Raw genomic sequence first — 26,705 nt, forward strand, 5'->3', positions numbered from 1 at the left:
GTAGCGCACGGCTACTGCGTTGTATAAATATATGTAACGATACTTTCAGCCTTTGTTTAACCGAGGACAATATGTCAGAGAATATCATCAATAGGTAGCGTTCACGTGACACAACATTCTAAAGAGCCTATAGTTTAACATTGAGGTGGAGGTCAACTGACGGTAACTATGGTAACTGCAGTAACTGACAAAATGCCTATTTTTATGTCTTTGTTTTTGGGCTCATATCTCAGTAATGACTGGAGGAATCCACATGAAACAAAAACAGTCAGAAAGTTCAAGATCTACTCTGTCAGCACATATGAACTAATGTACAATTATTATCTCTGAAAAACATCAAAAAGTGGTGACAATATGTGAAAACATGAGCGTGATGTTGTCCAATAGAAAGGACTTTCAGACATGAAAATAATATCACAGGTTTGTGAATCCAATCACGATCAAAAACTGATGAGGAAAAACATTTGTCAATTATCGTTTAGGAGATTTCTTCCAAAAACTGCATTTCTCCCATAGAGTTGTACTGGCCCTGCCCTCCAACTGACATTCTAAATCGTGAACGCCGCCTATTGGTACAGACAACCGGACGACATCTTAAGGACAGGTCTATGGCAATAACGCGAGATGATTTTGGAGAAGGATATACATTATTTTGTTTCAATCTGGCGCCTGACGAAGGACACAGTGGAAATGTGTCTCTAATTAAGACGGGCAATGTGCGGCTTGAAGTGAGGTTCAGAGTACCTCTCCCTCGAACCGTTAATTTAATTTGTTATACCGTTTTTGATTCCATTATCGAGATATCGAACCGGAGACAAGTTAAGTTCTATTGGACTACTACTGATCTTCACCATGAATACTATAGAGCTGTCTAACATTATGAGGAGGTGTGTTAAAAGAGAAACTAACTCTTTGGGAGTGCTGGCCTGCGACCTACTACCCACAAGACGTCTCACAAAGATTCCAGCGATGGTTATTATCAACACTCACCCTTCATACAAACCCGGAGAGCATTGGCTGGCCGTATATATCACAGAAAAAAGACACGGTTAAAAAAGACACGGTTTTCGACAGCTTTGGAAATGCACCCAATTATGTAAAGTTTTCAGCGAAAATTAGATACTTTCTTATTAAAAACTGTACAGATGTGTCTTACTCGAGCAAACAAGTTCAAAGTAATCTCTCTATGGTGCGCGGCCAACATTGTGTGTTTTTTCTATGTAAAATGCAAACAAGAATGTCTTATCAAAAGTTCACAAGTATGTATTCGTCTAATCTGATGTGTAATGATGCGATGGTTTGTCATTTTGTCAAAAGAATATGTCCTATGGTAGCGCGTCAGAGGTACAATTTTGTATGTGTTCAGTGTGCAGACATAAATAAATATTAATGAGAAAAGACTTTGCTTCTTTCTTTCGCTTTTATTCAGAAGCATTAGACATTACATTTACAAAAGCAAAAACAATTTGTAAAACATTTGTAAAAAAAAAACCCACAAAAAAAACACCAAAAACACTATACAAACTGTATTTGAGAAATTCTAGTTTAAAAAAAAAAAAAAAAAAGGGCAACCGATTACATGACACAATACAATTAAAAACCAGTCCAAGGGATTTCCCCCTTATTCCCGGAAGTCCTGTACGGGTTATACCTATAATTTTTATGCACCGAACGACTTTACTTGCCAACACTAACAAGGGGTGCCAAACCAAATGTTGGTGCCAAAGGATACCTAGCACTGGGTGACAAACCAAATGTTGGTGCCAAAGGATACCTAGCACTGGGTGACAAACCAAATGTTGGTGCCAAAGGATACCTAGCACTGGGTGACAAACCAAATGTTGGTGCCAAAGGATACCTAGCACTGGGTGACAAACCAAATGTTGGTGCCAAAGGATACCTAGCACTGGGTGACAAACCAAATGTTGGTGCCAAAGGATACCTAGCACTGGGTGACAAACCAAATGTTGGTGCCAAAGGATACCCAGCACTGGGTGCCAAACCAAATGTTGGTGCCAAAGGATAACTATCACCATCAGTATTACTGCTTGGTAAATTAATATCCTTTTTCAAACCAGTTATGGTTGAGCGAACCGTCCTATTTGGCATAACAGACAATGGTATGTTCAAATCAGCTAATGTCTTTAAAAACATTAAATCAAAAACATGATAGTCGATAGTCTGTCCGTCAATAACAACTTCACCTTGCTTAGTCCATGAGATTTTGTCCGATGCACGTTTGAATGTATCCAGAATAAGTTCTGCGTTTCTTTTGCTTTTTATGGGCATGTGTCTTAAAACGTCTTCCACTACTTCATCGTTATAGCTGGTATCTGTTACAGTTGCCGCGTCTGTGACGACAGTCTGCGCGGTTGGTAAAGACAATGTCAAAACAGATTTGTCACGTTCTTCTTGTTTCACCAGAGAGAGATAGCGATGTAAAATAGTAGCATATTTTTTAGCCTTCTTGTACACATCGAGATCGTCCAAATGTAACACTTCCATCATGTTTTTATCCAGCTCTGTCTGAGCCGCTCTTCTGATAGAAACGTTGGCATCCTGTTGTTGTTTTAATCCGTCCAGCTGGTGCTGCGGTACTAGGAACATTTTCTGCGCGTATTCCATGTCCCTATCGCGTGATAAAACTGCTTAAAAAAGGCAACGTAGCCGAAAGCAGAGGTAACAGAAAACCACCGTGGTGTTGCTCCCTACAAGCAAACGCAACCTAATTGTGATAGACGATCTTATGAACGACGCGTCGCAGAATATAGAAGTCCAGAATGTGTTTACCAAATATGTGCACCACAGAAACTTGAGTTGTATTTATCTTGTGCAAAATCTGTTTGTTCAGGGTAAAGCGAGTCGCACTATTAGTTTAAACACAAACTACTTGACTACTTACTACTTCTGTTTAATAACCCTCGTGATAAATATCAAATATCTTTACTGGGGAGGCAGATGTTTCCAGGCAATTCGAAATACGCGTTTAATGATGCCGTAGCTTCACCTTTTGGATGTCTTCTCATCGATTATAAAGCTAAAACACCGGACCATTTAAGACTCAGATCAAATATTCTGTCGGACCAGCCGGTAGTGTACTTGCCTAAAAAATCCAAAAAGTGAAAAAAATGTCTTCACGCATACAGCGAAATTTGGCGTTAATGGAAGTGCTATATAAATCGAAGGCGAGCATGCGAAAAGTTATTGTTAGCAAAGCCAGTCCAGACTTTATCAATGCTCTCTGCGAAATAGCTCTCAACATTTTAAACGGGAATGTCCCTTTAACAACTAAACAGTATAAACAATTACAAAAGAAAAAGGCTGTAATCCGTCTCGTCGCCAACAAGAAAGTTAAAGTTTTCAAAAAGAAGCAGGAATTTAACCAAATCGTCACAGAGAGATTCAGGTATACCGTCAATAAAATTGATGGGATAAATCTTTAAAAGCTCGTCATATAGTGGTTGCCAGCAGGAATAAATGTATACAATGTTGTCAATTTTGTGTGAAATAATCCTCGACACGTTTTCGATAACGTTTTTGACGAAATAAGTTTTACCGCAGTTTGAAGGGCCACTGACCACGCAACTGATGCTGTAGACGAACATCTACTTCAGCGTTAGTATCCATACGGTAATGTGGTGTAGTATTGTTTACTAGTTAACAGAGCCCATGTGCTCCTGCGATGATGAGAAACCGCCCCTATTTCCCTCCCTTATTGAAAAAGCAGCTTACAGAGCCTGGGATTTGCCTTCGAAATAGTGATTTTGATCAAGTCAACATTGATTACAGCAAGGCAAAAAACCGCGGACAGTTTTTTTCACCCGCGGAATGGCTTTAAAAACCGCCCAATTCCGCGGTTACTGTCTTGTTCTTTAAATGGAAGCGTGTTTTATCCCGTGTAATTCTGTCACTCAGTAGTAATATACATGCACCAAAAACGCCCCCCCCCCCCCCCCCCCCAGGCACCCCCCGTTTTATGGTTAAAAAAATGCACTTTTTTCGCCCCCACCACCCCGCACTGTATTTGATGATTTATGACCCACTGTCCACCGCCTGCTCCCATGCATCTGACCCATGTGGCCAACATCTGACCCAAAAGTATTTACATCTGCCCAAGCATTATCCCCGGTTCCCACTGTCCCCCCCACTGTTCCCACGCATCTGAAATGACTGACAGTCGCCTTAACCTGTCCGCATGTTTGTTTGTAAATAACCCAATGTCCCAAGCGTACCCATGTGGCCGACATCTGTCCCAGAAGTGTTTACATCTGTCCGAGCATTATCCCAGGTACACACGTGATGATTTATGACGCAACGTTCCCACGCCACTGACAGGACGTGTCGATGTCCCCAGCGCTTGATTATAAAGCCCCACTGTCCCAAACGCTCCCATGTGACCCAAAAATGTTTACATCTGTCCCAAAGTGTTTTTACAGGTGGGATGCTTTTAAAAGAGTTTTACAGCATGTATTGTGTCTCTGATTTCCGCACATACGTACATGTTTTTATGGCGTTTATTCACGACGAGTGGGTATAAAGGATGGAGTGAAAATGAAGACAGGACTCTATCTCTGGGAGCTATCCGTACGCGTCAAGACACCGGAGGATCTCCAGCTTAAAAAACAAGGACAGTGAACAAGAGCGGACGATTTAAACATGAAAATGACCCACTCAATCGGTAAAACCCTTTTCTAGGATATTTTGTATGTAGAAGCTACTTGACAATTATTTAATTATTTCTCTTTCTAAACTAGCTGTGTTTGCATATAGGAAAACGATGCTATGAAGTGGATTTCTCTGACACAGAGGAAGGTAATTATTTTTCTTACTATGAGACCACAGTTTTAAAAGCATGTGTGTCTCAAAAGCTAAAAATTACGTATGTTTATGTTTTTAACAGCTGTAACATCCGCTAGTGTTCAAGCAGGAACGAGCAGAGCTGTGAATTTGGATAAAAAGCCCCGCGTTGACACAGGTATTAACGCTGTATTTTCTGACATTTGGTAAGGCTAACTGTTTTTGCTGATACGGAAATATGTGCTTCTTTTTCAATAGTGCCCGACCGCACAGAGAAAGGACGGGGACAGTACAACAAGCCAGCGTTTCTTAACAAGGAGAAAACGGGGTGAGCTATGTCTTCTGTTTTGTGTGTCAGCTGTTTATGCTAACGTCTACAACAGGGCTAGCTGTGGTTATGTCTTATATCTGTCCTGATTTCGTGTCACGGCTGTGTGCCAGGCCGGTGGGTCATGCAGTTTTCGGCGTAACACAGGCTTATGTGGTCTGTTTCACGGACCGCGCCATCTTTGGTATTGTACATTGGCAGACGTGATTATGTAACTTCCGGTTTTTCATCACAACAAAACACGGCGATGCGCGGCTTTGTAAATAAAGCGTAGATGAAGCGTACGCACGTATTTCGTGCATTTTAACAAAAGGGCTATATTTCTACAGACCATCCGATACCCGACCCATTAATAACCCTCATCATGTATGCGTCTAAACGTTTATTTTTACATACTCCAGCTAGAGGCGTGTCTAAAAATATGTAATATCCACCTCTAAAATTGAATGAAAGAGATAGCGAGATAGCTAGCTAGACAGATAGCTAGACAGACAGAGAGACAGAGAGACAGAAAGACAGACAGACAGATAGAGATAGATAGATAGATAGATAGAGAGAGAGATAGATAGATAGATAGATAGATAGAGAGATAGAGAGATAGATAGATGCAAAAAATTCAGTTACATAAATTCACTGTATAAAAAACACGATAACAAAAACACAAATAAACCTTCAATCAAATAGGTTTGGTAGGACTTTACCAAGGCCTCTTCTGATTGTTGATTGGAGAAAAGTACTGAGTTGATATTGCAGTAGGCAAAGAGGTTATCAAGTTTGACCAGCTGCGGACACAAAACAAAGCACTTAGCTTCAATTCTACATTCTCACATTAAATATATCCATTTATTAGACCGAAGTTCATGTTCCAAGTCTGTCTAAGAACCTATTAACTTAGTGGTTCAGCTTAAACGTAACAGAAAGTCGGGTTTACCTTGAAAAACAGCTTGGCCTTCTCGTCCAGCAGAGTCGGGCGCCAGTTTTCATCTGCAGTCTGTTTGGAAAAAGGAATTACCGGATTTGTTCAAAGAGGATCATTGATTCTAGAATGTTTGTAACGCAGTCTGACATGTTCACCTGTAGGCTGAGGTTTTCTAAAGACACTCCCACTGACAAAGGGCTGTTCGGATTTGTGATCTGACAAAAACAAAATCAACCAACGTGTTTAATAATGCACGGGGGTCAAATGCATTTTCATTTTTGATCGGTTTGATCTGACTACATTGAGTGCAAGAGGAAATACTTTGTGGTTGTACTTACATTATCTTCATACCGAATGTGAATGTTGGAGATCTTCACCTGCAGGTTTTTAATAACCTGAGTGTTGGAAATGAGTGAGGAGATTCGTCTTGGCTTTAGTGTAGTTTTAATAACAGCTTTAGAGAGCAGCTTTACAACATGACTACATGTGAAGACCGGTAGGTGGAGCATGCGCAGTGGCACGTACGGCATGAGATGTAGTACACACATAAGAGCAATGATCTACATCCTCTCCTTTTAGTTTGTGCCTTCTGTAAAATAATAATACACCTTAGTTGCATGTTAGTTGCATGATTTAAACATGAAAATGACCCACTCAATCGGTAAAACCCTTTTCTAGGATATTTTGTATGTAGAAGCTACTTGACAATTATTTAATTATTTCTCTTTCTAAACTAGCTTTGTTTGCATATAGGAAAACGATGCTATGAAGTGGATTTCTCTGACACAGAGGAAGGTAATTATTTTCCTTACTATGAGACCACAGTTTTAAAAGCATGTGTGTCTCAAAAGCTAAAAATTACGTATGTTTATGTTTTTAACAGCTGTAACATCCGCTAGTGTTCAAGCAGGAACGAGCAGAGCTGTGAATTTGGATAAAAAGCCCCGCGTTGACACAGGTATTAACGCTGTATTTTCTGACATTTGGTAAGGCTACCTGTTTTTGCTGATACGGAAATATGTGCTTCTTTTTCAATAGTGCCCGACTGCACAGAGAAAGGACGGGGACAGTACAACAAGCCAGCGTTTCTTAACAAGGAGAAAACGGGGTGAGCTATGTCTTCTGTTTTGTGTGTCAGCTGTTTATGCTAACGTCTACAACAGGGCTAGCTGTGGTTATGTCTTATATCTGTCCTGATTTCGTGTCACGGCTGTGTGCCAGGCCGGTGGGTCATGCAGTTTTCGGCGTAACACAGGCTTATGTGGTCTGTTTCACGGACCGCGCCATCTTTGGTATTGTACATTGGCAGACGTGATTATGTAACTTCCGGTTTTTCATCACAACAAAACACGGCGATGCGCGGCTTTGTAAATAAAGCGTAGATGAAGCGTACGCACGTATTTCGTGCATTTTAACAAAAGGGCTATATTTCTACAGACCATCCGATACCCGACCCATTAATAACCCTCATCATGTATGCGTCTAAACGTTTATTTTTACATACTCCAGCTAGAGGCGTGTCTAAAAATATGTAATATCCACCTCTAAAATTGAATGAAAGAGATAGCGAGATAGCTAGCTAGACAGATAGCTAGACAGACAGAGAGACAGAGAGACAGAAAGACAGACAGACAGATAGAGATAGATAGATAGATAGATAGATAGAGAGAGAGATAGATAGATAGATAGATAGATAGAGAGATAGAGAGATAGATAGATGCAAAAAATTCAGTTACATAAATTCACTGTATAAAAAACACGATAACAAAAACACAAATAAACCTTCAATCAAATAGGTTTGGTAGGACTTTACCAAGGCCTCTTCTGATTGTTGATTGGAGAAAAGTACTGAGTTGATATTGCAGTAGGCAAAGAGGTTATCAAGTTTGACCAGCTGCGGACACAAAACAAAGCACTTAGCTTCAATTCTACATTCTCACATTAAATATATCCATTTATTAGACCGAAGTTCATGTTCCAAGTCTGTCTAAGAACCTATTAACTTAGTGGTTCAGCTTAAACGTAACAGAAAGTCGGGTTTACCTTGAAAAACAGCTTGGCCTTCTCGTCCAGCAGAGTCGGGCGCCAGTTTTCATCTGCAGTCTGTTTGGAAAAAGGAATTACCGGATTTGTTCAAAGAGGATCATTGATTCTAGAATGTTTGTAACGCAGTCTGACATGTTCACCTGTAGGCTGAGGTTTTCTAAAGACACTCCCACTGACAAAGGGCTGTTCGGATTTGTGATCTGACAAAAACAAAATCAACTAACGTGTTTAATAATGCACGGGGGTCAAATGCATTTTCATTTTTGATCGGTTTGATCTGACTACATTGAGTGCAAGAGGAAATACTTTGTGGTTGTACTTACATTATCTTCATACCGAATGTGAATGTTGGAGATCTTCACCTGCAGGTTTTTAATAACCTGAGTGTTGGAAATGAGTGAGGAGATTCGTCTTGGCTTTAGTGTAGTTTTAATAACAGCTTTAGAGAGCAGCTTTACAACATGACTACATGTGAAGACCGGTAGGTGGAGCATGCGCAGTGGCACGTACGGCATGAGATGTAGTACACACATAAGAGCAATGATCTACATCCTCTCCTTTTAGTTTGTGCCTTCTGTAAAATAATAATACACCTTAGTTGCATGTTAGTTGCATGATTTAAACATGAAAATGACCCACTCAATCGGTAAAACCCTTTTCTAGGATATTTTGTATGTAGAAGCTACTTGACAATTATTTAATTATTTCTCTTTCTAAACTAGCTTTGTTTGCATATAGGAAAACGATGCTATGAAGTGGATTTCTCTGACACAGAGGAAGGTAATTATTTTCCTTACTATGAGACCACAGTTTTAAAAGCATGTGTGTCTCAAAAGCTAAAAATTACGTATGTTTATGTTTTTAACAGCTGTAACATCCGCTAGTGTTCAAGCAGGAACGAGCAGAGCTGTGAATTTGGATAAAAAGCCCCGCGTTGACACAGGTATTAACGCTGTATTTTCTGACATTTGGTAAGGCTACCTGTTTTTGCTGATACGGAAATATGTGCTTCTTTTTCAATAGTGCCCGACTGCACAGAGAAAGGACGGGGACAGTACAACAAGCCAGCGTTTCTTAACAAGGAGAAAACGGGGTGAGCTATGTCTTCTGTTTTGTGTGTCAGCTGTTTATGCTAACGTCTACAACAGGGCTAGCTGTGGTTATGTCTTATATCTGTCCTGATTTCGTGTCACGGCTGTGTGCCAGGCCGGTGGGTCATGCAGTTTTCGGCGTAACACAGGCTTATGTGGTCTGTTTCACGGACCGCGCCATCTTTGGTATTGTACATTGGCAGACGTGATTATGTAACTTCCGGTTTTTCATCACAACCAAACACGGCGATGCGCGGCTTTGTAAATAAAGCGTAGATGAAGCGTACGCACGTATTTCGTGCATTTTAACAAAAGGGCTATATTTCTACAGACCATCCGATACCCGACCCATTAATAACCCTCATCATGTATGCGTCTAAACGTTTATTTTTACATACTCCAGCTAGAGGCGTGTCTAAAAATATGTAATATCCACCTCTAAAATTGAATGAAAGAGATAGCTAGCTAGACAGATAGCTAGACAGACAGAGAGACAGAGAGACAGAAAGACAGACAGATAGACAGATAGAGATAGATAGATAGATAGATAGATAGAGAGAGAGATAGAGAGATAGATAGATAGATAGAGAGAGAGATAGAGAGATAGATAGATGCAAAAAATTCAGTTACATAAATTCACTGTATAAAAAACACGATAACAAAAACACAAATAAACCTTCAATCAAATAGGTTTGGTAGGACTTTACCAAGGCCTCTTCTGATTGTTGATTGGAGAAAAGTACTGAGTTGATATTGCAGTAGGCAAAGAGGTTATCAAGTTTGACCAGCTGCGGACACAAAACAAAGCACTTAGCTTCAATTCTACATTCTCACATTAAATATATCCATTTATTAGACCGAAGTTCATGTTCCAAGTCTGTCTAAGAACCTATTAACTTAGTGGTTCAGCTTAAACGTAACAGAAAGTCGGGTTTACCTTGAAAAACAGCTTGGCCTTCTCGTCCAGCAGAGTCGGGCGCCAGTTTTCATCTGCAGTCTGTTTGGAAAAAGGAATTACCGGATTTGTTCAAAGAGGATCATTGATTCTAGAATGTTTGTAACGCAGTCTGACATGTTCACCTGTAGGCTGAGGTTTTCTAAAGACACTCCCACTGACAAAGGGCTGTTCGGATTTGTGATCTGACAAAAACAAAATCAACCAACGTGTTTAATAATGCACGGGGGTCAAATGCATTTTCATTTTTGATCGGTTTGATCTGACTACATTGAGTGCAAGAGGAAATACTTTGTGGTTGTACTTACATTATCTTCATACCGAATGTGAATGTTGGAGATCTTCACCTGCAGGTTTTTAATAACCTGAGTGTTGGAAATGAGTGAGGAGATTCGTCTTGGCTTTAGTGTAGTTTTAATAACAGCTTTAGAGAGCAGCTTTACAACATGACTACATGTGAAGACCGGTAGGTGGAGCATGCGCAGTGGCACGTACGGCATGAGATGTAGTACACACATAAGAGCAATGATCTACATCCTCTCCTTTTAGTTTGTGCCTTCTGTAAAATAATAATACACCTTAGTTGCATGTTAGTTGCATGATTTAAACATGAAAATGACCCACTCAATCGGTAAAACCCTTTTCTAGGATATTTTGTATGTAGAAGCTACTTGACAATTATTTAATTATTTCTCTTTCTAAACTAGCTTTGTTTGCATATAGGAAAACGATGCTATGAAGTGGATTTCTCTGACACAGAGGAAGGTAATTATTTTCCTTACTATGAGACCACAGTTTTAAAAGCATGTGTGTCTCAAAAGCTAAAAATTACGTATGTTTATGTTTTTAACAGCTGTAACATCCGCTAGTGTTCAAGCAGGAACGAGCAGAGCTGTGAATTTGGATAAAAAGCCCCGCGTTGACACAGGTATTAACGCTGTATTTTCTGACATTTGGTAAGGCTAACTGTTTTTGCTGATACGGAAATATGTGCTTCTTTTTCAATAGTGCCCGACTACACAGAGAAAGGACGGGGACAGTACAACAAGCCAGCGTTTCTTAACAAGGAGAAAACGGGGTGAGCTATGTCTTCTGTTTTGTGTGTCAGCTGTTTATGCTAACGTCTACAACAGGGCTAGCTGTGGTTATGTCTTATATCTTTCCTGATTTCGTGTCACGGCTGTGTGCCAGGCCGGTGAGTCATGCAGTTTTCGGCGTAACACAGGCTTATGTGGTCTGTTTCACGGACCGCGCCATCTTTGGTATTGTACATTGGCAGACGTGATTATGTAACTTCCGGTTTTTCATCACAACCAAACACGGCGATGCGCGGCTTTGTAAATAAAGCGTAGATGAAGCGTACGCACGTATTTCGTGCATTTTAACAAAAGGGCTATATTTCTACAGACCATCCGATACCCGACCCATTAATAACACTCATCATGTATGCGTCTAAACGTTTATTTTTACATACTCCAGCTAGAGGCGTGTCTAAAAATATGTAATATCCACCTCTAAAATTGAATGAAAGAGATAGCGAGATAGCTAGCTAGACAGATAGCTAGACAGACAGAGAGACAGAAAGACAGAAAGACAGACAGATAGACAGATAGAGATAGATAGATAGATAGATAGATAGATAGATAGACAGATAGAGAGATAGAGAGATAGAGAGATAGAGAGATAGAGAGATGCAAAAAATTCAGTTACATAAATTCACTGTATAAAAAACACGATAACAAAAACACAAATAAACCTTCAATCAAATAGGTTTCGTAGGACTTTACCAAGGCCTCTTCTGATGGTTTATTGGAGAAAAGAACAGAGTTGATATTGCAGTAGGCAAATAGGTTGTCAAGTTTAACCAGCTGCGGACACAAAACAAAGCACTTAGCTTCAATTCTACATTCTCACATTAAATATATCCATTTATTAGACCGAAGTTTATGTTCCAAGTCTGTCTAAGAACCTATTAACTCACTGGTTCAGCTTAAACGTAACAGAAAGTCAGGGTTTACCTTGAAAAACAGCTTGGCCTTCTCGTCCAGCAGAGTTGGGCGCCAGTTTTCATCTGCAGTCTGTTTGGAAAAAGGAATTACCGGATTTGTTCAAAGAGGATCATTGATTATAGAATGTTTGTAACACAGTCTGACATGTTTACCTGTAGGCTGAGGTTTTCTAGAGACACTCCCACGGACATAGGGCTGTTCGGTTTTGTGATCTGACAAAAACAAAATCAACCAACGTGTTTAATAATGCACGGGGGTCAAATGCATTTTCATTTTTGATCTACGGACTACATTGAGTGCAAGAGGAAATACTTTGTGGTTGTACTTACATTATCTTCATACCGAATGTGAATGTTCGAGATCTTCACCTGCAGGTTTTTAATCATCTGAGAAACAAGCTTCTCCACAAAGGTGTCTTGTTTCTCCAGCCCGGGGTTCTCTGTCGGCAAGAACATTTCATTGTGATTTAATGCTGGCTTCTGTTTATGACTTTTCAGGCTACAGATACCAGAAATACTATCACTGTGCGAAAAGATAAACGATTACTACTGCTGGGATAGTACAGTACTTCTACAACACAATACTACTGCAGTAGAGCTGTATTAGAGCAGTGGAACTGAGGTAGTGTAATACATGACCTTAACAGATCAAAACAGAAAGTCCGATCAAATGTCACTGCGTGTGCACGTATTGATTCTATTTTCAATGTTGCTCAGTAACCTCTGAGTCAGTGTCTGTCTGCCATTCAGAGCAAGTATTTTAGTGATACAAGAAGTCACATAGCAATGTTTTAGCTCATATTGATCAGAACTTAAGTGCACACTTCTGTTTAAAGGGTATGAGGGCTTTTTGCAAATATTACCTGCTGAATCTAATTATTGGTTCTACTTATACAAATAAAATGTGGATATATTATTATTTTTTATATATTATTATTTTTTGATATATATTTTTTTGCATAGTCATCAAAGTTGTATAAGAGCCTGGAACTAAACTAGATGGTATCCTCTGGCTTAAACTACATATCGCACATTACACACAATTATATTACATATCATATTATACAATTTTGCTAAAAAGCTTTCTGGGCCATTTTTTTTAATGTTTATAGTTTAATTTCCTTATTGGACACTTGGGCTGTGCAATTAATCGAAATTCGATTACGATTTTGATTACTACACTAAACGATTACAAAATTTACGATTAAACGATTAAAAATTATACTTTTTTTCAATTTAAAAAAAATATATTTTTCTTTCTTTTTTTTTCCAATATTTCTTTTCACATTTTTTTTTTTCAATTTTTTTTTTTTGCAAAGCAGACTTGCTTAGCAGGCTGCTGGGATTATTTTCCCTTCTCATTTCAGGTGCCATGGCTCATGCTTTTGCCTGACAGAAAAACAAACTGTGTGATGATGTCATCAGGCCGCGCTGCTCAGTTTACTTGTGCAGGTGTGAGGGCTGGCCAGCAGGGGGCAGGTGTGAAGCAGAGACGTGTCTTTAATCAAGGCGCACTTGAAATCATTTGTACTTTCATGACTGTTCAGAAAACAGAAAATATCAGCATTGTTTTTTGATTGATAAATAAATAAAATGAGATGTGACGTCATTGTCCCTCATTAATGAACTTTAAACCAGTTTCACAAACATAAATCGACTCCCTCTTGCAACCTTTCCCAATAAAATCCAAACTAAATCAATTGGCTACTACAGACATTTGCACAAGTGATAAACCAATCAGTTCCATTTCCGTCTGATCTTTTCTCTTCGATATCGGAAGACAGAGGCTAAACCCTTGCCCTTTGCGTTTAACAGTGCGACACCACGAAGCGCAGCGGTGTGAAATCAGATCACACACAGGAAGTCACAGAGCGCCGACCGCGCGGCCCCGACTCAGCGCTACAATCACCAGCTCTACTCCACAAACCCGTGTCTGCCTCTATCTGCCCATGCTCACAACACGACGCGGGAGTGCTTCGGCTGCTGTGAAGCAACGGGAGCACTCAGCGCAGGGGAAATGTAATTTGCCATGAAACATAACCATAACTGGCCTCTAACCTTGCTCAGCAGCTTTGAGCTTGGCCCCCTCGATCCTCTGCAGCTCTCTCTGGCGACCTTCTTCGAACTGCCTTTCCTCCGTCTCCGGGTCATATTTTATGCCTGAGGAAAACACACAGAAAGTGGAAATATACAAACATGTACAAACATCTGCAGGCGTTTCAGACAATGTGAAACGTCTGATCACTCACTGGCTGTGGGGACGAGGAGGAGGAAGAATCCATCCAGCGTGGCCTCCACTGATTGTGTGAATAGATTCTTCCACGGTATCTTCAGCTCCAAACGCTCTGTGGATAAACAAATATATATTATGACATGATAATATTTACTGTATTTATGTACAACTTCTTACCTATGTGGCCAGCTTTGACTTTGAAAGGGAACCCAAGCTCACACTGCAAAAGAACGACAAATGGAGTTACCACCAATTCATCTACAATAAATAACAGAGATCAGGATTGTTGAATCACACATAACCATAACATTTAGAATAAAATGTCTAATACGTTTACCCACCACGGCATTTTCTTTGATTTTTAAGTTTGTAAAGATGGCATTACCTGCGAACAGAATTTGAAGAAGAAGATGTTAGTCCAAAAGATAACTCCACTTTTAGTTCAGGCAAGTTTATTGCACAACCGCCATGTTCAACTGCACAGAAACAACAAGAGCAGGCTACTCGTTCGTTCCACCTTGTACAACATACGCCACAAACATAACAGCGCCTCCTAGCGGATTGGCATGACATAAACACAACACAGGAGTAACAATCTCCCTCTCTTAAAAAAAAAAAAAATAGTCCAGCTGTCCTGTCATGGCAAACATTAGAACAATATAACATCAATAGTTATTAAGGGGAAGCAACTCATGAATTAGTTCATTTAACAGTCCAGCGTCCTTCATAGAGAGCCCTAAGAAGTGAGGTTGAGGAAGCTCCCTTTTTTGTAAGACAGTCTGCAAGTTGATCTTTTGTTTCAGACCATACTTGATAAACCCTCTTAGTTTGGATCAGTTCTTTAATTGAACTGATTTTCAAACGCAGTCTTTTCTCAGCAACAAACTTTGTTGACTTAAGTGCATCAACCAGAGAGAAATTATCAGCGACACAGATTATGGGTACAGGGTAAGCAGTACTACCAGCATTAAGTTCAGAAAACAGGGTTGACAGAAAAATGGCATTATCAATCCCCTCAGACATAGCCAGTGTTTCACCTGCTAGTGTGCTTCTGACAACTCTTTTAATTCTCTTAGATTGCCACGAAATGGGAGAGAACTGCCCATTTTCACCCATTAAAACAATGAGGTTCCCACCTTGAGTACCTCCATCTGTAAGATTTGCAAACGATGCATCAGTGAATGTAACCATCTTTAAGTTACAGTCTTTTCCAAGCTGTTGAAAATTTAACTGAACTGACTTCGCCTTGAGTTTACAAACTACCCTGTTTGCTTCATTAATGGTCTGTACTGTAGCTTGTTTGAGACTGGATGCCAAATTACTTGCATCAAACATGACATCAGGCCTGGTCTGTCTCGCGACCCACAGAAGTTGGCCTATCTTTGACCTGAGTTTTTCTCTCTCCTCTTCTGTGAGAGGTGAAGCTGAATCTGCTGCTCGTGAAGGCGTAATGTGTATAGGCTGCAGGTGTTGAATGTATGTCTTTTGGTGTATTAGTACCTTTTTGCCCAAAGTCACAAAATCCACCCCCACATAGGAAAAGTTATTGTGAGCTTCACGACCAACATTGAACTTTGACCTGAGGTATGGTATTACTCTCTCTGAAAACTGCTGTGAACCTCCCCATATGAAATCATCGACATGACAAGCAAGTACACCCGTTACATTCTTGTCCTCACCAAGCCAGTAGAAAACTGCAGGGTCAACCTTAGACACAATACCTCCTGCTTCAATCATAATGCTTTTCACTCTGTTATACCAATACAATGAGGCATCAGCTAAACCATACACACATTTTCTTAGTTTCCAAAGTGCCCCTGTGCCATTGGCCTCCGGTGGTGGCTTGATGAAAATGTCTCTGGACAGCTCCATGCCTTGTAAAAAGGCAGATTTTATATCCATTGAGTGAAGTTCCCATTGTCTTTGACACAACACTGCCACTAGGAGTCTCAGTGACTCTGAGGCACCAGTTGGTGAGTCCTTTTGCAGCTCTGAAACTTGTAGCTCCTCAAATCCTCGCGCAACAAGTCTTGCTTTAGGTATCAATCCATTTTCAGTCTCTTTCAGAGTGCACACCCAACGAGTGGAGACACACTTTTGTCCTTTGTCCTCAACTTCTTCAAACACCTCGTTCTGTCTCCAATTTTGTATTTCCTTTTCCTTTGCTTCCTCAAATGACACGTCCTTGGTCACAAAAACATCCTCGTTTGTATCCATATTGAGAACCTCTTCCTGGACACGAAGATCCTCCAACTGCGACAGATCTGCTGATTCATTGTTACCTGCTACCTCCGCAGGCTCAAGTAGCTCCAAGTTATACCAGTTCTTATATTTTCCAGTGGCTTTTCCAGCACATCCTAACACCTTTGCTGTTTGTGAAACACCACTTTCTTGGTTTCTGAATGTCACAATTTGTCCAGTCTTCATGTTCATGTTTCCAGTGTCCAGTCTCTCTGCTTCTGCATTTTCAAGAGCAGGTAAAGGATCATTCTCTGCATTTTCCACATTTGTCTCTTCCTCTTCACTGGTGTCCACTGGACGTTGTCCTTGATCATTTTCCCCACAGGCAATCTGAGGCTCTCCATGTTCATGAGCAACTTTTCTTAACCTTAGTTGGTGCACTCTGACACAGGTGCCTCCGTGTCTGACAAAAACAACTGCACCATCCTGTCCAATGACCACTCCAGGGCCTTTCCATTCTGGACAGTCCACTCGTTTGTAATAGGCCTTATCTCCAGGTTCATATCGCTCATCAGTTGGCCGTAGCTGTTTCTTTAGTGCTCTGCGTATCCTCTCTGAACACTCGGCTTCAGTAAAAGCCTTTCTTGCAGCATGCAGGGCTGAAATGTGCTTAGCAACCCATTCACTCTTAGTAGTCCCCTCTAGAGCCGGTGCTTTGTCAACTAACACAGAGGGCAGATTAGGATTCTGCCCGAACACCAGCTGATGTGGGCTATATCCATGGACACTTTGCATACAGTTCTTTGACATCAGGGCCCAGTCCATCGCAGTGCTCCAGCCACATCCAGTACTAGCTTTCACTTTTTATTATGATCTCAGTTAGGGTTTGATTATGGCGCTCCAACAGTCCATTGCTCCAGGGGCTGTAGGCAGGTGTCGTCTTGACTTCAATATTAAAGTTCTCGACAAAATTTACCCCCAATATACTTTTTTTTGTGCATAAATCCTATTTATTAACCTCTTAACTCCCGCCTGAACCGAGAGCATTTTCTCCAGTTCAGCTTTACCCAAATCCTGTAGGCCAGTGTAACGCCTCATTTGAAAGACCTACAAAACTAAATTGATCTTTTTCCTCACATCAGATTTTTTTTCATCACTTTTTTTGTTGGGCAGTCGTCTCATTTTTGTCAAATTTCCGTGACTTTTTGGTCACTTTTTCGTCAAATTATTCAAATTTTTTGTCAAATTCTTCTCACTTTTTCATCCATTTTTTCTAAATTTTTCGTCTAAATTAGTCTTAATTTTAGTCGACAAAATTGACGTGCAATTTTAGTCGACTAAAACTAGACTAAAATTGAAAAGTTTTTTTGGACTAAATCTTGACTAAAATTAAATTTAATTTTAGTCAAAAGACAAAAACTAAAACTAAAATAAAATATGTTAAATTAACACTTGCTCAGTTAGTATTATAAGTAAATATTTTGGCTACTCCACCCCTTTCCCAGAAGCTGCTAAACACAGCCCGCTCACCTGCACCAGGGCGGGGCATGAGGCCGCGCCCCTCAGCCCCGCAGACCTGGCGGAGGAGCAGGGGGAGCTGAGGGGGGAGGAGTCGCTGGAGGACGGGCTCTCGGACAGGGACGAGATGGAGCCGCACTGAGGGCCGCTCTTCCAGGGGCGCGGAGGGGGCGTGCCCGGGTACCTCTCACACAGGTACACGGGGCGCCGCGAGTGGAACAGCGACTCCTTCCGCCTGGTGTTGGGACGCTCGTAAAGCCCGCCCACACCGGACGCTCTGCCCTCCCTCGGACACGGGTCCGGGCGGTCGGGGCGGAGGAGGAGGAACGTCGGGATGGTTTTATCGCAGAGTCGCGGAGGTAAACAGAACTCGGGGATTTTCTCTGGAGTGAGGACGTTGTGATGGAGACGCTGAGCAGGATGGACGTCGGAGAAGTCCAAAGACACGGTGTCCCTCAGCTTCTCCAGGATCCACATGTTGAGGTTGTAAAGACGGCAGGAAGCTCTGGAAAAAACAGGACAGAGTGAGATAAGCACAGCATGGTCTTTTGGGCGGGGCACCGTAACATTGTTTTTCAATACTAGTACTTTAACGATACTTTTTCCGATGCCTATAGTAAATCAGCAAATTTACAATATTGGGTTAATCTCCAATGTCAAAATAGGGAATAATTTGGGAGAAATGAGAGGAAAGATACTTTCGGTCTGTCGTGGTGAAGAGGGAGCTGAGTCGGGGCAAAGCTCTCGATTCACTGATCGATCTACGTTCCCGCCCTCACCTATGGTCATGAGATTTGGGTCATGACCGAAAGGACAAGATCGCGAATACAAGCGGCCGAAATGAGTTTCCTTCGCAGGGTGGCTGGGCGCACCCTTCGAGATCGGGTGAGGAGCTCAGTTACCCGGGAGGAGCTCGGAGTAGAGTCGCTGCTCCTTCACGTCGAAAGGAGCAGCTGAGGTGGCTCGGGCATCTGTTCCGGATACCTCCTGGGCGCCTCCCGCGGGAGATGTTCCAGGCATGTCCTAGTGGGACAAGGCCTCGTGGAAGACCCAGGACACGGTGGTGGGACTATGTCTCCGAGCTGGCCTGGTGTGGCCTCGGGGTCAGAACAGCTGGAGGAGGTGTGGCCTCGGGGTCAGAACAGCTGGAGGAGGTGTGTGTGGATCGGGAAGTTTGGGCATCTCTGCTGAGACTGCTGCCCCCGTGACCCGGCCCCGGATACAGCGGAAGAAAATGGATGGATGGGAGGAAAGATAACGATAATTTAAAAAAAAAAAAGAACGGGGAATAAATGGTGGGAAATAGGGGAATACTGCAATAAAAAATATCAACATAGAAAAACGGAAGAAAAAAAATTAGACAAACATGAAAAAATAGGGGGAACCAAGTTACTTCCTAGATGAAGGTTGGTCATTTTATACTCACTACTGCCACCTCAGGTCTTATGCGTAACTGCAGCTTCTATATATTTGATTCTATATCGTGCATGACGGCACTTCAGACCCGAATAAACACCTTTCTGAGTGACAGTGCCGGATTTTAGAGGCAGTTGTGGTGAACAGGTCTGAGCTCATTCTACACATGAGGATATTGTTGGAACACGTAAGGGAGGAAAATTTAAACTCAGTATAGTCCCTTTAATACTGTCCCAGGACCAACAGCGCCATAACTTGGATCTAAAGGTTTACGAATGTATTTCAAATTCAACCAACATAAGTACAGCTGGTATCGTATATGGTCCAAACGTGGCAGAGAGGTCCATAGAATAGAATAGAAAAACTTTATTGTCAACCATGCACAATGACGGCAGAGATGTGCGTTTGGCTCACACATTCGATACATTTGATTGTAATAAAAATACATAATACATAAAAGTCCATCCCCTCCTGCCGTGATGGAAGCAGCTCGAGGTGATGGGACAGTGGATCGTCGTCTGTGATCTTATGACAGACACAATGCACTGCTTTACTGTGAGGCTGAGATAAAGTGGTTTGTTGCAGAATGATCAATCCAAGAGACTATGTTAAATGTCAGAACACTCTCAATTATTGAAAAAAGAAACAATAACTGAACAAAGACTGAGCTTCTACAGGTATAAAGACAGTATTCCATCATTCAAACGTCAGCATAATCAATGGGCTGCTGGTCTTACCTGCAGAGGCCGCGTCCTGTCTGTCTCCTCTGGGATCTGAGAGGGTCTGGGGGGGTTTGTGGGTTTTTTATAGAGCGCCGGGTCCACCGCCCACGCCTGTGCACCTCCAAACATCATCCGCTCCAGCTGCGCTTCAGTCCATGCGACGAGAGCGGAAGCACCCACGGCTCAGTGATGTAAGGATGAGACACAGTTGTGCAAATGAAGTTTGTGAAAGTCAGTGAATGTTTAAGTGATTTAATCTCTTACCTCCCACCTGAACCGAGCACATTTTCGGCAGTTTGTTTTTACCCTAGTCCAAAAGCTTCTGGAAAAAAGCTGTGAAAATAGCAACAACACAGAGGAAAACAATGATGGAAATGTGACAAAAAAGTGAGAAAACATTGACAAAAAAGTGACGGAAAATTGATGAAAAAGTGGCAAAAATGTGACAAAAAAATGACAAAAATGTGACAAAAATGTGACAAAAAATGAAAAAAATAAAGACAAAAATGTGGAGGAAAAAAATGAAAAAAAAAATTGACAAAAATGTGACAAAAATGTGACAAAAAATTACAAAAAAATTACAAAAATGAGTTGAATACCCAACAAAAAAATGATGGAAAAAAAAATCTGATGACGTGAGGAAAAAGATCGTCTCGGTTCAGGCGGGAGTTAAGAGGTTAAGGTCACCACCAAAACCAAACCAGGACTAAATGTATTTGTTTATCACATAATAATAGCCAAACAAGAATAAAATCACACATAAAATTCGCACATGAAAATAGAGGGCAGTTGCTCGATATTAAAAGCCTTTCTGTCATTACATACATTTTGTTTTATGTTTCGTAACCGAATAAACCTTCATTCATTCATTCATTGATCAGAAAGGTCAAAGACAAAGCTTTTTCGTCCAAATCTGATGAGAAAGGGAAAATATAAGGCTAGTAGAACTCATTTGCATCCTTTGTTCAGCATTCGCACTCCCAAGCGCTCTCATTCATCCTGGCCTATTGCACATGTTTTTTATTGGAAGTCAAAAACAGAACATCTATACAGGGGTCTGAGCTAACATCACACTGTGAAACCGTAACGCTGACCGCTCCAGAGTCCAAACTACTGTTGGTCTTTATCTCCACATGAGGCTGTGGTGACGTCCATCCGCTCCCTGTTATCAGACTGTGACCTCTGCAGTTCAAAGTCTGACCACAGGGGGGCTCTCACTTCTCAGGGGCCTCACCTTTACAGTCCCAGGGCCCCACACGGAAACGGGACTTCTCTCTGATCGTCAAACTGGGTCAAACTCTCCGATGATAATATAATGGTCACACCGTCACGTGGCCGCTCCGCCACTAGAGGGCGCACACGGACAGGATTTCTTTGCATCGTCTCTTCTTATGGGTTTTTTTTCTCAATGTTTCGGCACATTTGTCCAAACCAAACAATAACAAAGCTGCATAAATTCCTGAACTGCTTTGGCACATTTCAGAACTGACATGTTAAAACTATATCAATCAATCAATCAAACTTTATTTATATAGCTTTTCATACGTTCACCATGCAGCGCAAAGTGCTTCAGAACAAAACAATAAGAAACAAAAGAACAATCCCCCCGTTGTCCAAAAAAGTGAGAAAACATTGACAAAAAAGTGATGGTATTACGTTAGAACGAGATGGTATTACGTTCGAACGAGAAAGCGCAGTCAAAAAAGTTTCACTCACATTGGCAGCAATGAGTTTCCGTACCTTTTTTATTTGTCTATGATTTTTTCGCATTTGGCCTCTCGACATCAGTTTTTGACCATTGAAAATATGGCACAGTGAAGTTTTAAGTTGTAAACAAACAGGAAATAGACGCAGCTTTCCGGAGGCGAAGGAGCTGTTCCGCAGCTGCCACTCCTCAGGTGACGCTCTGCAGGTGCCACTCGATCCGCAGGTGAGTCCGACAGACACATTAAGCCTCTAATCTGGCGTCTTCATTCATGTCATTTTCCAATTTAAAGATATTTCAAAGGTAAATGCACTTGCGAGTGAAACTAGTTCTAATTTAGACAGACAAACGAAAGTGAAAGTACTCTCTCGCAGTGACGCAGTTTTTAATTCATTCGTTTTTTGTTTGTTTTAATAGTATAGAGCAGTGGTTCTCAACCTTTTGGAGCCGCGACCCCCATTATAACAGTTAAAGGGGTTCGTGACCCCCGCTCGGGTCACACCGTGAGGAATCGGCTCATTAGTCTACATAATTCTTAAAAAACAAAGAAAAAAACAAATGGCTAGAATAAAATAAATCAAATAACGAACATATAATGGCACTCTGGTAAAATAGCACATACAAGCGACAATAAAATGTAATATTATATGCTAAAAAAAGTATGTATATTTTATCTACATGACATGGCGACCCCCAAATTTGTCTCGCGACCCCCTTGGGGGTCCCGACCCCCAGGTTGAGAACCACTGGTATAGAGTATCCACATATTTACTCAAGTAACACTAAGATAACTTTACTCTAAGTAGTAAGTAGTAGAAGTAAACAAATTACCCAAATATTTACTCGAATACGTGTAGACATTTTTACTTGAGTACTGCTGAGTAACTGTTTAAGTGTTTGGTTTGATTCATGTTTCAGTCGTGACAAAAAAACAAAAACATGAAATAATGTGAAAATATTTTCAAAGATAGAGGAGAACGGGGTAATGTGAGACACCCCCTATATCTAGTCAACGGAACACAAATGTGGTCATGTGACCATTATATTTTCAAGCCCCTCCCATTCCACACTTGCCAGGTAGGAGAGGTTGGTGCTGATGCTGTGGTAAGTATGTTTTTTTCCCCACAAAAATGTAAATGTATCACATGTAAATGATGAGAACGTTATCAAGTGTTGTGTCAAAACAAATTGCTTCAGGTAGAAAAACTTATATCACACATGTTGATGAACTTTCAACATGTAAACCCATGTGCTTGATGCTGGTTAAAGATTAGCCTGAATTGCTAGAGATGTTAGGTGTGTTTGAGATGAGCCAGACGGACGCAGTTTTACAGCCGCCTGCAGACTCTCGGTGCCGGTTAGATTTCTGTCCGACGGAAAGATCGTGAGACCCCAACGAGAGCAGCCGACTTGATCAGCCGCTGCATCTCTCCAGAGGCAACTACAGCGGCTCCACGGCCCAGTGCATGATGGGAAAACGCCCACCTGTCCTCACGCTCAGGTGATTGGATACGAGTCTGCTGTGATCAGAAACGTGCTCCTCGCCCCCTCCTCTCTCTCCTCTTTTGATCTAAACAAATAAACTATGACTGAAACTATTAAAGTTATGCATCGCCCCTAAAATAGAGCTCATGTTTGATGCTTTTCAGAACAAACTAATGATTTAAAAGGACGTGTTTTATCTCACAAACTTGAACAAACAAACGAATAGGAAAGTTTCCTCTGATGAAGAATGATGTCTCTGGAGTAAAGGAAACAGAGCAGGAGGTGAATGACTTTTATTTAGGATAAACTTTAAATGAACACGATATCTGAACGAGACGCTGTGTGATCTGAGGCTCTCGTTGCTCTCTGCATGTGGAGGGTCGGATTGGCTTCAGACTTTTTTCTCCGCCCCCGTTTTGTCAGCTACTCTCGCCGATCATCCAGGCGAGCCGCAACGGCATCTTAAACACACCTGTTGTTCTCTCTAAAATGGTGGCTGTGGGGTAAAGTGAGACAAATGCTATGGGGTAAAGTGAGACAATAATCCAGGTGGGTCCAGCCTGTGTCCTGAGTCCAGGCTCTGCTAACTGGTTTTGATGGTCCTGTGTTCTGGGCCCCAGACTGTGGACTGGCTAGTTCTGATGATGGGTCCATGTTCTGATCCCGAGGCTGTGTCTGTCGGCTACTCGCTGGTTTGGATCACCCTTCGTGCTGACCCCCAGACTCCAGCTGTTCTGACACTCACACTGTGAATGTTCATTAATACAATTTGAGTCATATTATGTTGTACTTCATTTACTTTTAAAGGGGCCTACTTTGGATCACTTTTAAGTGTTTAAAAAATTGCTTATTTGACCCAGAGACTGTGTACGAGCTTCAATAGCTACTCCTTTTGTCCTGTCCTGACCCCCAGACACTAACTGTTCTGACCCCCACACTGTAACTTTCAAACATTTAAAAAACATGCTTATTTGACCAATCCCCATGATTCTGTTACTCGTCCAACATTAGTTTGTGAATGTGTGGTTGTCAGTGTAGTTTTTATTGTTATAACATGTGTCATTATAGTGTTTCTAAAGCGGTTCACTTTACCCTGTTGATTTCTCTGGTCCGTCTCAGTTTACCCCGTGGGTAAAGTGAGACACATGACCACTTTATTAAGAAGAATCATATTTTCATCCTTTGTCCTGAAGACATGCTGATCATTTCCAAAGCTGGGAAACATCCTGAATTAATGGGAAATGTGTTTATGCAAATGTAAAAACTGCACCACATCACCCTGCTCTCCTCTACCACAAAAAGACATGTTTATTATTAATTAACAAAACACAAAATACATTTTCCACTTAAAGATTTACTCGCACTTACTATTTATTATTTCAAACAGATACTTCATTTTAATTTATAACTCAAGTAAAAGCAAAAAGTAGACCTACTGAAAAACTACCTGCAAAATTAATTACAATACTTCAAAAAGTTACTTGAGTAGGCCTACATGTACTTGAGTAAATGCAATGAGTACTACCCACCTCTGACATGAATCTGATTTTAGTCAGCAAAAAGATGACTTTGACAAAAAGTAAATATTTTAGTTAGGGATGCACCGATACCAGTATCGGGCCGATACCACATGCTTGTACTCATACTCGTACTCATTCATAAGGTCCCGATACCAGAAACCGATACCATTTGACGTGCGGCCAGCGCAGCTACGAGGCGCAGCTCTCAGCTGAGGAGAGAAGAAGCAACAAACTGGAGAATAGTTTAGTGTAAATACAATAATCCACATAGAGCTGACTTTATTACAGACTGCGCTCTCTAAATCAGAGTCTGAGCTGGATTTAGCCAGAGCTTAATGTTGTTAGCGCTGCAGCGTCTGCAGTGTTTACAACATACAGGCTAACGATGCTAACTCGCGGCTAGCAGTTTTGGCCATTCTGACGCCGTTTTATGCCCAGGGGTTTATTCATCTGAAAAACTAACCCAGTGACTAAAATGTCCTCAGAAAATCCAAATTAAAGACATACAGCATGTTTATATTGAGGGAAAATGAGCTGCAGCAGAACAATGAAAACGCTGTAGCTTCTCGCTAAGTTACTACAAACACACAAGAAAATCTACAGAGCTGAAGTAAAGACGAAAAGAGACCATTTAAGTAACATCTCAATACTATTGTTACATAAAAACACATAAATGAATAAAGCACAGGCATTGGGAGCTTTTGGACATGGACTTTTCTGTCTATGATGGACAGTGCAATAAAAATAAATTATATTGAATGAAAATAAAACCAATAAATAAATGGCTTCAGCACAATTCTAATATAGCTGCTCTTAAATGTGTCGCCTACTTTACTTAAGGAAATGTACATGAGTAAATTAACTAATTACAAACCAATCTGCTGTGAAAAAAGTGCCTTGTACTCGTATCGGTATTCGGTATCAGCTAGTACTTAAATCAAAGTACTCGTACTCGTATCGGTTTTAGAAAAAGTGGTATCGGTGCATCCCTAATTTTAGTCTACAAAAGTGACACTGACGCTCCACAGCAGCAGAGGACTGAGGTGTCCAGATCATTCTAGTTTAGCTTCTGTTTGTCATTAGAGTATTCATTTTAATCTTTGTTTATGTATTTAATTTCACATTTCCATTGAAGATGGACAACTCCTGTACGACTGAGAGCTTACACATACATTTCCATTGTTTGGTTAACCAGTTAAAGTGCCATTATTTTAATTTGCATATTAATAATATAAATTAACCCAGTTTCAGAAATGTATATTGATTGAGATGCATTCACCCATATGAAATGACCAGTATCAGTATCGATGACAAAAATGAACCAAAAGTATCGGTATTGTATCAATTCCAAAAAATGTGGTATCACCCATCACTCGCAGGATTCATTATAACAATCCTGGAGATTCACTGGTTTAAAAACATCACATAATCTCCAAATGTTTCCCTGATCATTATTTGTGAGGATTAAGTTCCAACCTCCATCCTTGAGCTGAAAGTCCCTCCACGCACCCACACACGTGTATAAATAAAGACTTCTCATATGATTTGTTATATATAATATATGTCATATCATGTCCCAAGTTTAGTTTGACGCTGTGAGGATGGAGCAGGACACAGAGGAAGAGGAGGTCAGCGGGACGAAGGACGACCGAGCGCTGCCCTCAGACCAGGTGAAACTGCAAGTGTTATTCTTTACTTTGGACTGATGCATTATGAAACTTTAACGCAAACAAATAACTTTATATGAATGTGTGTTTGACCCTTGAGTGACCCCTGCGGCT

General features: G+C 41.0%; 1 protein-coding gene and 4 long non-coding RNA genes across 5 annotated transcripts in view; all 5 read right to left on the minus strand.

The window, feature by feature from the left end:
• The window catches only part of LOC306960782, a 32,125-nt gene extending 17,658 nt beyond the window's left edge, over positions 1-14,467 (minus strand). The window contains exon 1 of the long non-coding RNA XR_013792713.1: positions 14,394-14,467. This is a non-coding gene — a long non-coding RNA (uncharacterized lncRNA). The remainder of the gene's footprint in view (positions 1-14,393) is intronic.
• The window catches only part of LOC306977669 (intermembrane lipid transfer protein VPS13A-like), a gene marked incomplete at both ends in the record, with an annotated part of 217,487 nt that overhangs the window by 42,504 nt on the left and 148,278 nt on the right, over positions 1-26,705 (minus strand). The window lies entirely within an intron of this gene.
• LOC306960767 lies at positions 5,827-6,259 on the minus strand. Its single transcript, XR_013792710.1, has 3 exons — positions 6,200-6,259; positions 6,057-6,116; positions 5,827-5,907 (listed from the first exon to the last, which is right to left on the minus strand). It is a non-coding gene; the product is annotated as an uncharacterized lncRNA (long non-coding RNA).
• Positions 7,858-8,466, minus strand: LOC306966585. Its single transcript, XR_013793118.1, has 4 exons — positions 8,414-8,466; positions 8,231-8,290; positions 8,088-8,147; positions 7,858-7,938 (listed from the first exon to the last, which is right to left on the minus strand). It is a non-coding gene; the product is annotated as an uncharacterized lncRNA (long non-coding RNA).
• On the minus strand, positions 9,889-10,321 carry LOC306977934. The gene is made up of 3 exons (XR_013793864.1): positions 10,262-10,321; positions 10,119-10,178; positions 9,889-9,969 (listed from the first exon to the last, which is right to left on the minus strand). It is a non-coding gene; the product is annotated as an uncharacterized lncRNA (long non-coding RNA).

Source organism: Gobius niger, assembly GCF_951799975.1.
Source record: "Gobius niger genome assembly, chromosome: 1".
NCBI classification, from domain to species: domain Eukaryota; kingdom Metazoa; phylum Chordata; class Actinopteri; order Gobiiformes; family Gobiidae; genus Gobius; species Gobius niger.